Source organism: Sus scrofa, chromosome 15, assembly GCF_000003025.6.
Source record: "Sus scrofa isolate TJ Tabasco breed Duroc chromosome 15, Sscrofa11.1, whole genome shotgun sequence".
NCBI classification, from domain to species: Eukaryota; Metazoa; Chordata; class Mammalia; order Artiodactyla; family Suidae; genus Sus; species Sus scrofa.
This window is the reverse complement of record NC_010457.5, coordinates 86,772,943-86,787,016: the sequence shown is the minus strand read 5'-3', so window position 1 is coordinate 86,787,016 and position 14,074 is coordinate 86,772,943. Positions and strand designations below refer to the sequence as shown.

The following is a 14,074-nucleotide window of genomic DNA, read 5'->3' as shown; positions in this document are numbered from 1 at the left end:
TACTAGCACAAAGACAGAAATATAGATCAGTGGAACAGGATAGAAAGCCCAGTATTAAACTATGCACCTACAGCCAACTCATCTATGACAAAGGAGGCAAGGATATACAATGGAGAAAGGACAGCTTGTTCAATAATTGGTGCTGGGAAAACTGGACAGCCACATGGAAAAGAATGAAACTAGAACACTCCCTAACACCATACACAAAAATAAACTCCAGATGGATTAAAGACCTAGATATAAGACCAGACACTATAAAACTCTTAGAGGAAAACAGGCCAAACACTCTCTGACATGAACGACAGCAACATCTTCTCAGATCCACCTCTTAGAGTATTGACAATAAAAACAAAAAAACAAACGGGACCAGATCAAACTTAAAAGTTTCTGCACAGCAAAGGAAACCCTAAATGAAACAAAAAGACAACCCACAGAATGGGAGAACATATTTGCTAATGAAGTGACTGACAAGAGATTAATCTCCAAAATTTATAAACACCTTCTGCAGCGCCATACCCAAAAAACAAACAACCCCATCAAAAAATGGGCAGAAGATCTAAACAGACAATTCTCCAAAGAAGACATACAGATGGCCGAGAAACACATGAAACGATGTTCAACATCACTCATTATTAGAGAAATGCAAATCAAATGCACTATGAGGTAACACCTTACACCAGCCAGAATGGCCATCATCAAAAAGTCTACAAACAATAAGTGCCTGAGAGGGTGTGGAGAAAAAGGAACCCTAGTACACTGTCGGTGGGAATGTAAATTGTGAAACCACTGTGGAAAGCAGTATGGAGATTCTTCAGAAAACTCAAAATAGAACTACCATTTGATCTAGCAACCCCACTCCTGGGCATCTATCCAGAGAAAACCACGACTCGCAAAGACACATGTACTCTGATGTTTATTGAAGCACTATTTACAATAGCCAAGACAAGGAAACAACCTAAATGTCCATCGACAGAGGAGTGGATCAAGAAGATGTGGTATATATACACAATGGAATATTACTCAGGCATTAAAGAGAATGAAATACTGGCATTTTTAGCAACATGGATGGACCTAGAAATTATCATGCTAAGTCAAGTCAGCCATACAATAAGACAGCAACATCATATGCTATCACTTACAGGTGGAATCTGAAAAAAGGACAGAATGAACTTTGTAGAACAGATGCTGACTCATAGACATTGAAAAACTTATGGTCTCCAGAGGAGACAGTTTGGGGGTGGGGGGATGTGCTTGGGCTGTGGGTTGGGAATCCTGTGAAATCAGATTGTTATGATCATTATATAGCTACAGATGTGATAAATTCATTTGAGTAATAAAAAAAAATTTAAAAATGGAAAAAGACCATGAGCCAGTGAATATGGGCAGCCTCTAGAAGCTGTAAAAGGAATATAATCCTTAGTTACAATCTTAGTCTTAAGGGGAAAAGTGATACCAGAGTTTCTGATGTGATTTCCTGGAATGCATTCTAGACATAAACACTGACTGCCTGTACTATTACAGGAAGTGGAAATGATAAAAATCAGCCTTCAAGTGAACACTAAATAGCAACATGTAACCAACCACTGGATTAGGGTACAAGACAAATAATGATCCTAATAGAACTTGGGAAAGAGTACTAAAGAGAATTTAATATATTTCTCCCTAACTTATCTTTGTTCACAACTCTATAGGAAGCTAATTTTTTTCCCCTCAATTCTGCAACAAAAAGAACTAGAAGAGACAGAAAAAACAAGGAGAATTTGGTTCTCAGTGAATTCTCAAGACATTATTTTTGAATTGCAAAAAAAAATAAAATAGAATAGAATAAAAAATTGACATACCTTAAGTTAGACTAATCAAGAAAAAAAAGAGAGGAGTCAAATAAATACTATCAGAAGTGAAAAAGGAGATTATATTAATACCACAGAACTACAAAAAAAATCATAAAAGACTACTATAAACAACCACACACCTACAAAATGGATCTAGAATAAATAAATTTCTAGAAACATACAATCTTCCAAAATAGAATCATGAAGAAATGGAAAATCTAAAAAGATCCAATGCTAGTAAGTAGACTGAATCAGTAATCAAAAACCTCCCAAAAAAACAAAAGTCCAGGACCAAAAGGCTTTACTGATGAATTCTACCAAACATTCAAATAATTAATATTGATCCATATCAAACTCTTCCAAAAACACATAAGAGAAGGGAATACTTCCATATTCATTTTACAAAGCCAGTGTAACTCTGATATTAAAACCAGAAAAGGACATCACCATCACAAGAAAAGAAATTTTACGGGAGAATATCTCTGATGAACATAGACAAAAAAATCTTCAACAGAATATCAGAAAACCAAATTCAACAACACATTAAAAGGATCATACACCATGATCAAGTGAGATTTATTCCAGGAATTCAAAGATGGTTCAACATCTGCAAGTAAATGTGCTATGTCACATTTACAAATGAAAGATTTTATATATATACATATATATATATACATATATATGATCAATTCAATCAATGCATAAAAAGCAATTGAAAATATTCAACATTCACATAAGATAACAATTCTCACCAAAATGGGCTAGAGAGAATATATTCCAGCATAATAAGAGCCATATATGAAAAACCTATAGCTAACATCATATTTAATCGTGAAAATCTATAAGATTTTCTGCTAAACTCAGAAATAAGACAAAGATGCCCAATTTCACCACTTTTATTTAACATAGTAGTGACAGTACTAATCACAGTAATTAAGCATAATAAAGAAAAGCCACACCAATTGGAAATGAAAAAAACCACCGATTGGAGCTGGTTAATAAATTAATTTATAACAAAAAGATAAGATGGCAGAGTATAAGTACTGTTTACAGATGACATGATATTACATATAGAAAACTTTGATGATTCCACCAAAAAGACTATTAGAACTAATAAATAAATTCAGTAAAGTTGTAGGATACAAAATAAATTTACAGAAATCTGTTGCATTTCTATACAGTAGTAGTAAATTATTAGAGAAATTTTTAAAATTCTATTTAATATTGTATCAAAGAATAAATTACCCAGGAATAGGCATTTTATTATCCATTGAAATACACTGAAAACTATAAGAGATTGATGAAAGAAACTGAAGACACATATATATGGAAAGATATTCTATATTCATTGGTTGGAAGAATTAATATTGTTAAAATGTCCAGACCCCCCCAAAGCAATCTGTAGGTTCAATGCAATTCCTATCAAAATAAATATACATAACAATATTTTTCAGCCATAAAAAAGGAAATCTTGTTCTTTGCAATGACATGGATGGAACTCGAGGTCATCATGCTAAGTGAAATAAGCTAGACTGAGAAAGACAAATACTAAATGATATCACTTATATGTGGAATTTAGAAAAACAAACAAATAAGGCACAAAAAAACAAGACAAACCAAAACAAAAAACTAAGCTCATAGATATGGAGAAAAGATTAGTGGCTACAAGAGGTGAGGAGTAGGGGTGGATAAAATAGATGAAGGTAGTCAAAAGGTACAAATTTATGGTTATAAGTGAGTCATGGCAATATAGGGTAGAGTATGGAGACTATAGTTAATAATACTATATTACAGTTTGAAAGTTGCTAAGATAGTGGATCTTAAAAGTTCTCAACACAAGAAAAAAATTTTGTAACCATGTATGCTGACAGATGTTAACTAGACTTTGTGGCAATTATTTTGCAATATATACAAATATCAAATCATTATATTGTACATAAGAATCAATATAATATTGTCTGTCAGTTTTGCTTCAATAAAAAATTGGAGCTGGTTAATAAATTAATTTATAACAAAAAGATAAGATGGCAGAGTATAAGTACTTGAGCTCACCTCCTCTCAGAAAAACACCAAAATCACAACTAACTGCTGTTGTTGAACAGCCATCAACAAGAACAACAAAAAATCAGAACTTACCAAAAAGATATGCTACATCCAAAGACAAAGAAGAAGGTGCAATTAGATGGTAGATGGGGGCTTTCATGATATAATCAAATCCCATGCTCTGCAAACCAAAAATCTACAATAGATACACACCAAAAAAAGAAAAAGCAATCCAAATAACATTAAATATAGTCACCAAATCACAAGAGAACAAAAGAGGAAGGGAAGAAAAAAGACCTACAGAAATAAATCCAAAACAATTAATAAAATGGCATTAAAGACGTATATACTGATAATTACCTTAAATGTAAGTGGATTAAATAACACAACCAAAAGACATACACTGGCAGACTGGATACAAAAACAAGACCTGTTTATATGTTGTCTACAAAAGACCCACTTCTTATCTAGGGATATATACAGACTGAAAGTGAGGGGATGGAAAAAATGTTCCATGTAAATGTAAACCAAAAGAAAACTGAAGTAGCAAAACTCAAGCAAAATAGACTTTAAAATAAAGACTGTTATAAGAAACAAAGAAGGACACTACATAATAACCAAGGGATCAATCCAAAAAGAAGATATAACAATTATAAATACATATGCACCCAACATAAGAGCATTTCAATATATAAGTCAAATGGTGATAGCCATAAAACGAGAAATCAATAGTAACAGAGTAACAGTGGGGGACTAACACCCCTTTCATAGCAATGGAATGATCATCCAAACAGAAAATCAATAACGAAACACAAGCCTTAAATGAGACCTAATTGGTGGACCTAATTGATATTTATAGAGCATTCCATCTAAAAATCAACAGAATACACAGTCTTCTCAAGTGCACACGGAAAATTCTCCAGTATTGATCATGTGTTAGGCCACAAAGCAAGCCTCAGTAAATTTAAGAATATTGAAATCATATCAAGCATCTTTTCTGACCACAACACTATGAGATTAGAGATCAACTATAAGAGAAAGTCTTGGAAATAATTTTTGTTAAGTGGCTCTAATTCCCACTACGTTAATCAGTTAATGCTATAAAAGAATGCAGTGTTTGCTTCGTTTTCGTTTTTTTGTTTTGTTTTGTTTTTTGGTCTTTTATCTTTTTAGGGTCACAACAGTGGCATATGGAGGTTCCCAGGCTAGGGGTCTAATCGGAGCTGTTGCTGCTGGTCTATGCCAGAGCCACAGTAATGCAGGATCCAAGCCGAGTCTATGACCTACACCACAGCTCATGGCAACACCAGATTCTTAACCCACTGAGTGAGGCCAGCAATTGAATCCGCAACCTCATGGTTCCTAGTTGGATTCATTTCCATTATGCCACAACGGGAACTCCCAAAAGCAATTTTTAAGAATAAGTATTTGTCCATAATATACTTATTTCAAATAATAAAGGTACAGTTTTAGTTTTTGTTAATAATGTATTTCTTTGAACATTTAGTATTTTCTAATGTAAAACATATAGCTCCTTTAGGTAAAGGAAAGTTTAAGTAAATTTATAAACTATATAATATAAGCAAACATATGTATGAATACACATAACTTGGATATCTTTAACATATATCTTCTGAAATTGGAATGTTCTAAGATCATATGACAAATCATTTGTTCTACAAGAATGTGTCCAGAAAACAGTAACACCATTGCTTCCTTTATCCTGTTGTAGGATATACTTGGGCTCACAAACACATAGTTAAAATGTTTGTCAAATAACAGAACACCTTGACTCTAGGGGAAGACTTAACAAGATGAAAATATAAAGAATGACAAAAAGGGGTCTTAAATTCAATTTTAAAATTCACAAAAGGGCACTGCCACAAGAAATGTTTGTAACCAAAGTCTTGACTTTCTGCTTTTCTGTCTTGCTATCTTTTGTATCAGTTATGTTATGAAATATGATTACATCAACCTAAAGTAGAAGATTATCCTATTCAATCAAAAGAAATCAAATAACCTGAAAAATTCTCACCTTTATGGGGTGGAAAACTGTCTTCCAACTGTCAGGTGGTCATGTTTCAAGAATCCTCTTGATTAAAGTCTCCAATATCTCCTGAAAAGAAAGATCAAAAGCCAAATAGTATTATATGGCAGTTAAATACATATATGTGGATTTGAAACTCACAAATACAGCAGATTGAAGGATCCATTATTTGACACTAAGTCACCTGTCTGAAAATAGTGTTCTCACTATGGACATATGTTAAACAATAAATAGCAAAGTTTCCTTTGTAAGTCCCTACACTATCTTCCAGGAATACACTGCTAAAATAATTCTGACTGAGCATTCATTCAAGGATATGGGGAGCGTAGCTTATAACAAGACTATCTTCTATAAGAGGCTACTGTACTCGTATGTTACAAGATAAGATAACTTCTAAATGAGTCCTAAACACTGCATTATGACTCAGAATTTATATATTTAGTAAGTATAATTTGGGAAATTATATGAAATATAATTTTTCAATAACAATTGTTGTGTCACAAGGCAAGATATTGAGTGACTAGCCACATTCCCTCTTATTAATACTAAATAAAAATAGCCAAAAGAGAATCAGTTCATTCTCATTATGAAAAAGTAGGAAAAAAAAAAAACCAACTAAGAACTGGGCACATTCAAAGATAAGAAATGGGTCCTGGAGTTCCTGGCATGGCTAAGTGGTTAACGAATCTGACTAGGAACCATGAGGTTGCAGGTTCGATCCCTGGCCTTGCTCAGTGGGTTAAGGATCTGGCGTTGCCCTGAGCTGTGGTGTAGCTTGCAGATACAGCTAGGATCCCGCATTGCTGTGGCTCTGGGGTAGGCCGGTGGCTACAGTTCCGATTCAACCGCTAGCCTGGGAACCTCCATATGCCGTGGGAGCAGCCCAAGAAATGGTAAAAAAAAAAAAAAAAAAAAAAAAAAAATCCTATTCTCCTGAAGCTATTTTCCAAAACATTTTATAAGACTTTGTAAAAATTAACTCTTGTTATTTTTATGGCCAAAGGTTACTTGAGATTAGTTAAAGGTAGATTTTCAAAAGAAACATTACTTTGAAAAAGAAAATACATCAGTTTGTTTTTGCACACGTGTGATGAGTACCGTTTCTACATCACGTGCTAACTGAGCCCATAGAAACATCATACTGGATTGGTAATTGGCCTAAATGAAAGATCTGATAGTGAATTTTTATTTATTTATTTAATTTATTATTTTTGTCTTTTGTCCTTTTAGGGCTGCAATGGCTGGCATATGGAGGTTCCCAGGCTAGGGGTTTAATCATAGCTACAGCTGCCAGCCTACACCAGAGCCACAGCAATGCCAGATCTGAGCCGCGTCTGCAACTTACACCACAGCGCATGGCAACGCCAGATGCTTTACCCACTGAGCAAGGCCAGGGGTGGAACCTGCAACCTCATGGTTCCTAGTTGGATTCTTTCTGCTGCACCAGGAAGGGAACTCCTGAATGTGACTTTTTAAATGTCAAATTAAAATGTCATATCTTTAAAAAAAAAAAAAAAAAACTTAAAATCTGCAAAATTAACCAGAAGCAATAAGTAACTATTTGGCACTGCTAGTACTTAGAAAGATAAGAAAAAGAAGACAGTTTGGGCAATTATTCCAATATTTTATACCCTGTATCCATTTTTAAGAGGGAAAAATAATAAATGTCTCAATATGTTAAATGTATAAAGACAGAATTAACCAGATTTTAATCTTCTATATTTTAATCTTCTACAGCTAAGTGTAGGGTGTCAGCACATGCATTCTAGACCATAGGAGTTGTGAGTGAAAAATGTACTCCCAAAGCCCTACTAGCAGAGACCTACACAGATGGTAATCTGGTGAATTCTGTGAATGGAGGAAAAGTAGCCCAAATGTTGGCAATGATGTTTTAATGGAGAATATATGGATTGTTCCATGGTTCTAAAGGGTGAAGTAGTGAGGATATGGGGGAATGCATTTATAAAGAAAAGTTCATCTCCAAAAGTTCAGCTCCTGAGAATTGGTTTAGTCTGTTGTTTCAAGGCTTGTCTGATTATAAGAATCACCCAGCACACTTGTCAAAACTACAGTTTCACAACACTGTTCCCTCTCCCCTCCCTCAACCTTAATTCTTATTCAGTAGGGCTGGATGATACCATGCTCCATATTTTTGATAAGACCCAGGTTAGCCTTTTCCTATTATCATAATGATAATATTATAATAAAATAGATTTAGGAAACACTTGCCTAGACCCTTTAACTGTTCAACCTTGCTCTTAACCAACACACTTGACTACTAATCATTCAGTACTGAATAAGGAAAACTATCTTCATTCAACTAAACAAGATCTGAGAGAGAACAAATTTTACAGACTTCAATAGCACTAGTCAAAAGAACAGAATAGTTACGTCTTTTGCTCTTTCAGCTATTTTTATAATCATCATCATTGTGTTAGTCATAATGCTAGTATTAATTGATTACAAAAGTCATAGCATGTTTTCATACTGCTGTTACTTGACATGGATGTGTTTACCTTTAAATAAAATAATCAAAGAAATATATTTGGTGTCTTGTTCCTAATCTTTATCCCATTTTCCCAAATCTTCTCCAAAACTGCAATTTAATAATTCTCAACATACCATTTATATAATTAAGATTAAATGGCCTCCTGTTTTTGATGATGTGACCCAGGGTCTCATATTGGGATTCTGAAATCATGTAGATATTGAATAATCAGAAAAAAATGGAAAACAACATTTTTTCATTTTAAACCTTTTTTTTTTTTTTTAAAGAAAGTAATCCCCAGGACAAGTACTTCTTTTCTGTTATTGAAAGTATTTTCGCTGAAGTTTTTGGTTAACCATTACATTAACACAAGGATGCAAATATTCTTAATTTTTTTCTTTGTTTTTAAACTGCATGAATCTATCCTCACTTAAGAGCATAAGCTCAAATTTCCTGCTTTCATTAGAAAGCAAATTGAAAGCCTTATCTTGAATAAGATAACTGCATCTATTTCTTAAATTGCTCTAGGTACTTCCCTGAATCAATGAACTAGACCATGAAAAGGCTACATAATTGAACTGTATGAATTTTATCCTTCATAGAGTTGGTTTCATTGAGTTGTCAATTAATGATAAGACTCTGGCTTTTGTCAAGGGATCAAACATGAAGCAATACATTACTATTTTTGCTTCAGGAATACATACTTAAAACATGATCCATCCTTATCATGAAATGCCTTCACATAAATCCTCACATAAGAAATCCCTTGGAGAAATTATTATTTAAGAAGAAATTATTATTAAGGAAAACTTGGCTTGACCTGAATAAGTGACATCCTTTTCCATATAGATAATGAAAAATTATATAATTGTACTTATTCTTCTAATTGTCAGCCATAAATCTTGAAGCCAAATTCGAAGCTGAAATTTGAAAGCTCACATTAGTCCTAATAATATACAGAGACATAACCCCATATAAACCCACACAGATATGCACACATGCACACATATGCTGGCTTCCCTTTTTATTTTACATGCTAAAAAAATCCTGATTCTTCTCTTCTGCTTATGATTTTGTAAGTTTTTAAAATAGTTCATCTCAAGGATTTTGTAGGACAAACAAGGATTTTCTACTTCTACTTCCAGCAAGACTTCTACTACTTTTGGTATTATTACTAACAACAACAATTTATTGAGCATTTACTCTGAGTGAGATAGCTATGGTCATTTCTGCATTACAAATGAAACACAGGAATTTTAGAGGGGTTAAATAAATGCTCCACAGTGTCACTACTAGAAAATGTCATAGGCAGGGTTTTAAAGCTTGGTCCTAAGTCTAATTTAATACCACACACAACTGTGGTATGTTGTAAATCTCAAACATTGTGATAGTAAAGAAACTAGTGAATGCTATCACTTATGAGAGTATGATCATTTGAAATCATAAACAAGTAATTGTTACATATCAGTTTTTACTTTCCATTTTCAGTCAGTGACATTTGTATCTTATTAACACAGGTTAATACTGATTGCATTGTTTAGAGGCCATGCACTCTTTTTACTTTATACCATAACAATTCAAGACATCAGTTTAAAGTTCTGAGAAAGAAAACTCATTAAAAATTTGCCAACTTTAAAAAAACCTATAAATTAAATAAAAATAAATTATTTTCATATCACGAATCTATTCTAGGCTGAAACACAATACCCCTAGTCTCATTACTAACAAACTCATACTGCTTTAGACTCAGAAGTCAAATGGCTGAGAGAGATGTTAGAAAAGATCTGGTGCAAGTCTGCCTTACCTGGTTCCCCTCAGATCCTAAGTCCCTCCTTGGATCCTAGCACCTAGTTCTAAGCTGCCATGTACAAGGAGTGCACTCTATTGTATATGCCTTCATGTAAAGTTAGTTTCTTTGCAATATTCCCTGTTGAAAATTGGAGCTGTGAATGGCAAATGGAAAGTGGCTATCTACATCCTCTGCTAGTGGTAAGCATAAATTAGGCTGTGGATTCTTGGAATACTGCCATGGAGACAGGTGGTCCTCTACATTTTTATTCAGGGCTCATATTTCTAAGTGCTAAGAAACAGCAATGATAGATGACATAAAATGCATGGCCTGATATTCAAGGAATTAGTGTAAGTCAAGTATTCATCAATTCTATCCTCAAACACTTGCTCTCTGGAGTTAGAAACTGGATTTTCAGATGTCCTGGTCTATCAAGTCCTGTCATGTTAGACCTCAAAGCTCTGTGTAGAATTTTCTATAAAGTCTATTCTTTATTTTCATGGGGAAATGAAGGCTGTTCTTGTAAATATGAACCATGAAGACTGGTAATTTCTACCCATTTTCTCAGATTATTAGCAAAAGCAAAGTAACAGAAACCTGTTTTTAACCTTGCTGAAGCTACAAATGCAGCACGAAAATATACTTTATTGTTTTATGTGTATAGATAAAATCAACAGTTCTCTTTAACAGTTACTTTTAGTGTTATAAAAGTGAATAGAGGTTATGAGAGTTCCATACATGCTCAATTTGTACCAGCCAGAAATCACTGTCAATCACTCTCTCATTCTATCAATCACCATCAAGTCATTCCTCTTTCTCAGCTTCCACAACTATTCAATCACAGATGCTAATAATTTAACTTCTAACAATACTTCAAACCCATCATTTTTCATCACCACTCTCATGGCCACTGTTCAGGCTACCAACATCTTCAATCCAATTAATTACCCTTGTATCCTGAGTCTAGGTCTGTCCTCTTTCAATCCATCCTGCATACCACTGTCACGTTATTTCTACAAGTCAGGCCTAATCATGTCTCTCTCTTGATTAGAATACTTAAATGACACCTAACAGACTAAAAGGGATAAATCCTAACTGCTTAGTATGTCACAAAAGGCCCTTTAAAATATATCATCTGCATATCCTTCCAGGCTTCCTCCTCATCACTTACTCCATTCCTCCACCCAGAAATTAGTAAAATGCTTTACACTTAGTAGATGATCAGTATTTGTTGAATTAATAATTGAGTTATTTAAAGACACTCATACACAAAAAAAGCTAAGTGACTTGTCACTATCAATACAAGGTGCTATGGCTATCAAATATTTTTTATTACTTTCTAAATTCATCAAATCATAAAAGAGGTTTGTAATTGCATTGTTCTTTGCATAATCCATCCATTAGCTCACACTTTAAAGAGGCAAGTGTTTGTGGTCCTGAGTAAAATTTCCTTCTCCTTTCAATAAGATGATATAAAGTGGATGAAAATGGGGTCAGGCTCTGAATCAAGTTAAGAAGTTGCTCCTGTACTTACATTCTCGATTAATACTTTCCTCAGTTTGGCATTTTACTGGACAGGCAACATCTATTCAAACCATGCGCTGTTAGTTGCCTTGCATATGCTTCCCCTTTGGGCTATTTCAGGGAAATTACCAGCTTTTAAGTGAGGTCTTAGAGTAATGTGTGGGCTCCAAGCAACTCTGTGCTACTTTACTATGATCCCTTATGTCTTTGACAATTTGCAATTCTATAAATCACAACATAAACATAATTTTAAAATAATTTTATTCACATGTTCCAACTCTCATAGGAAATTTCACTGTGCTTAATGCATTTAATAAATCATTAAATAAACCAAATGAAAGCAGAATGTGTTATAAATAGACATGAAAGGCTTCCCCTGGATGAAATTTAAGTTTACAAATGAGCCAGGAGACTTGACCAATGGGAAGACAGCCAGAATATCTCGGGGGAAGAAAAGGCAATATACAAACAATTGCATATGGTTCAATGTTGAAATATTCCCTGACTATTTCCCCTGACATACTGATACAACTATTTAGCCTAATAAGTTTATGTTTCATTTACTCTGAATCTTAGAACATTTTAATGTTACATTTTGACAGGGATCATGATAGAATGATAAGATTTCAGGCTCATGTAAGTCCAAAATAGTAAAGTATTATTCTTTTTGCCTGAGTATTTTAAGGCTTTCACTACTTGCCCTCTAGTCTTCCCAGCATCCCCATTATTTTAGACATGTACAGTAAATTAAATATGATTCTTGTCCTTGGTATTTAGTGCCAATATGTGATGAAAATTAAGGCTGGTCTTTAATATTTTCATCAACCTTGAAATGGCCAATTCTTGTTTTAAAAAAGATAAACATAGCTAACTGTATCAGTGTTATGAGTATCCTAAGAATATCACTTTCAATTAATTTTATTAAAAAACATATACTATGCAGCAGTTTATGGTAAAAAATAAAGTCACTGTGAACAAAGGTAGAGTAATTTTTTCTAATTATATGAATAGGAAGATTCAACCAATTTTCCTTTCTTACATCATTAAATAGTATAATCATACCTATAAATTATTGAATGGACAATAATGCTTAATAAAGAGATAGAGACAATGGAGCAAAGGTTTCATTGTCCTGATAGACTTTTTAGGTTGAGATTTTGTTATTTTGGTTGTATTTGGGACTGCAAGGCCCAGTCCTGGTTTAAATACGATTAGTTCTCAGAAAGCTACCTAATCCCCACTAATTTTCAATACCTTAATCTAGAAATTAAAAGGGTTGGTTGGACCATTTTTTTCTCTGAATGTTGTCTAAAGCCCATCTGCTTTCAGCATTCTGCAATTTCATTATTCTTCTTGCACATTATAATTTCTCAATCCTACTGTGCTAATTTTTATTCTCATCAGAAATATATTATTTTATTTATGGTTCAATGTTAAAAGGAATATTTTCTTTGCATGAACATTGAAGCAACATAACATTTTCCTTTTGTTCAGGAGGAAGAACCAAAACCCCAGAGAAACAAGATACATCATAAAAACTATTACAATTATTGCTGTATTTATTATGACCATACCTTGAGAATGAGGAGTTTGAATCATCTATTTCTGATTGATAGGGAGACCAAACATTTATCTAAAGATTTTTTAAAATTGGCCTTTCAAGATAATAAATCATTTTGAAAGACTTATAATGGCCAAATATATATGCAGTATTTATTACCAAAATATTTAATGCTTTAAAAAAATATGATCTAAGTAATCTTCACACCTGGAGTTTCTGATATGTATCAATATGATGGCACTAAAGCAGCAAGAGAGCTATTTGATTCCCTGCTTAAGAACAACAACTGATGTAAGGTGGGAATCAAATAGCTCTCTTGCTGCTTTAGTGCCATCATATTGATACATACCAGAAACTCCAAGTGTGAAGATTACTCCACCTTACACCAGCCAGAATGGCCATCATCCAAACGTCTACAAACAATAAGTGCCTGAGAGGGTGTGGAGAAAAAGGAACACTAGTACACTGTTGGTGGGATTGTAAATTGGTGCAACCACTGTGGAAATCAGTATGGAGATTCCTCAGAAAACTAAACATAGAACTACCATTTGACCCAGCAATCCCACTCCTGGGCATCTATCCAGAGAAAACCACGACTCGCAAAGACACATGTACTCCAATGTTCATTGAAGCACTATTTACAATAGCCAAGACATGGAAACAACCTAAATGTCCATCGACAGAGGAGTGGATCAAGAAGATGTGGTATATATACACAATGGAATATTACTCAGCCATTAGAAAGAATGAAATACCAGCATTTTTAGCAACATGGATGGACTTAGAAACT

The 14,074-nt window shown here is 33.8% G+C and overlaps 1 long non-coding RNA gene across 2 annotated transcripts in view; it reads right to left on the bottom strand.

Annotated features, from left to right (window-relative positions):
• The window catches only part of LOC110257027, a 284,942-nt gene that overhangs the window by 111,840 nt on the left and 159,028 nt on the right, over positions 1 to 14,074 (bottom strand). For both annotated transcript variants that reach the window (XR_002339181.1, XR_002339182.1), the window contains exon 2: positions 5,911 to 5,991. This is a non-coding gene — a long non-coding RNA (uncharacterized LOC110257027). The remainder of the gene's footprint in view (positions 1 to 5,910; positions 5,992 to 14,074) is intronic.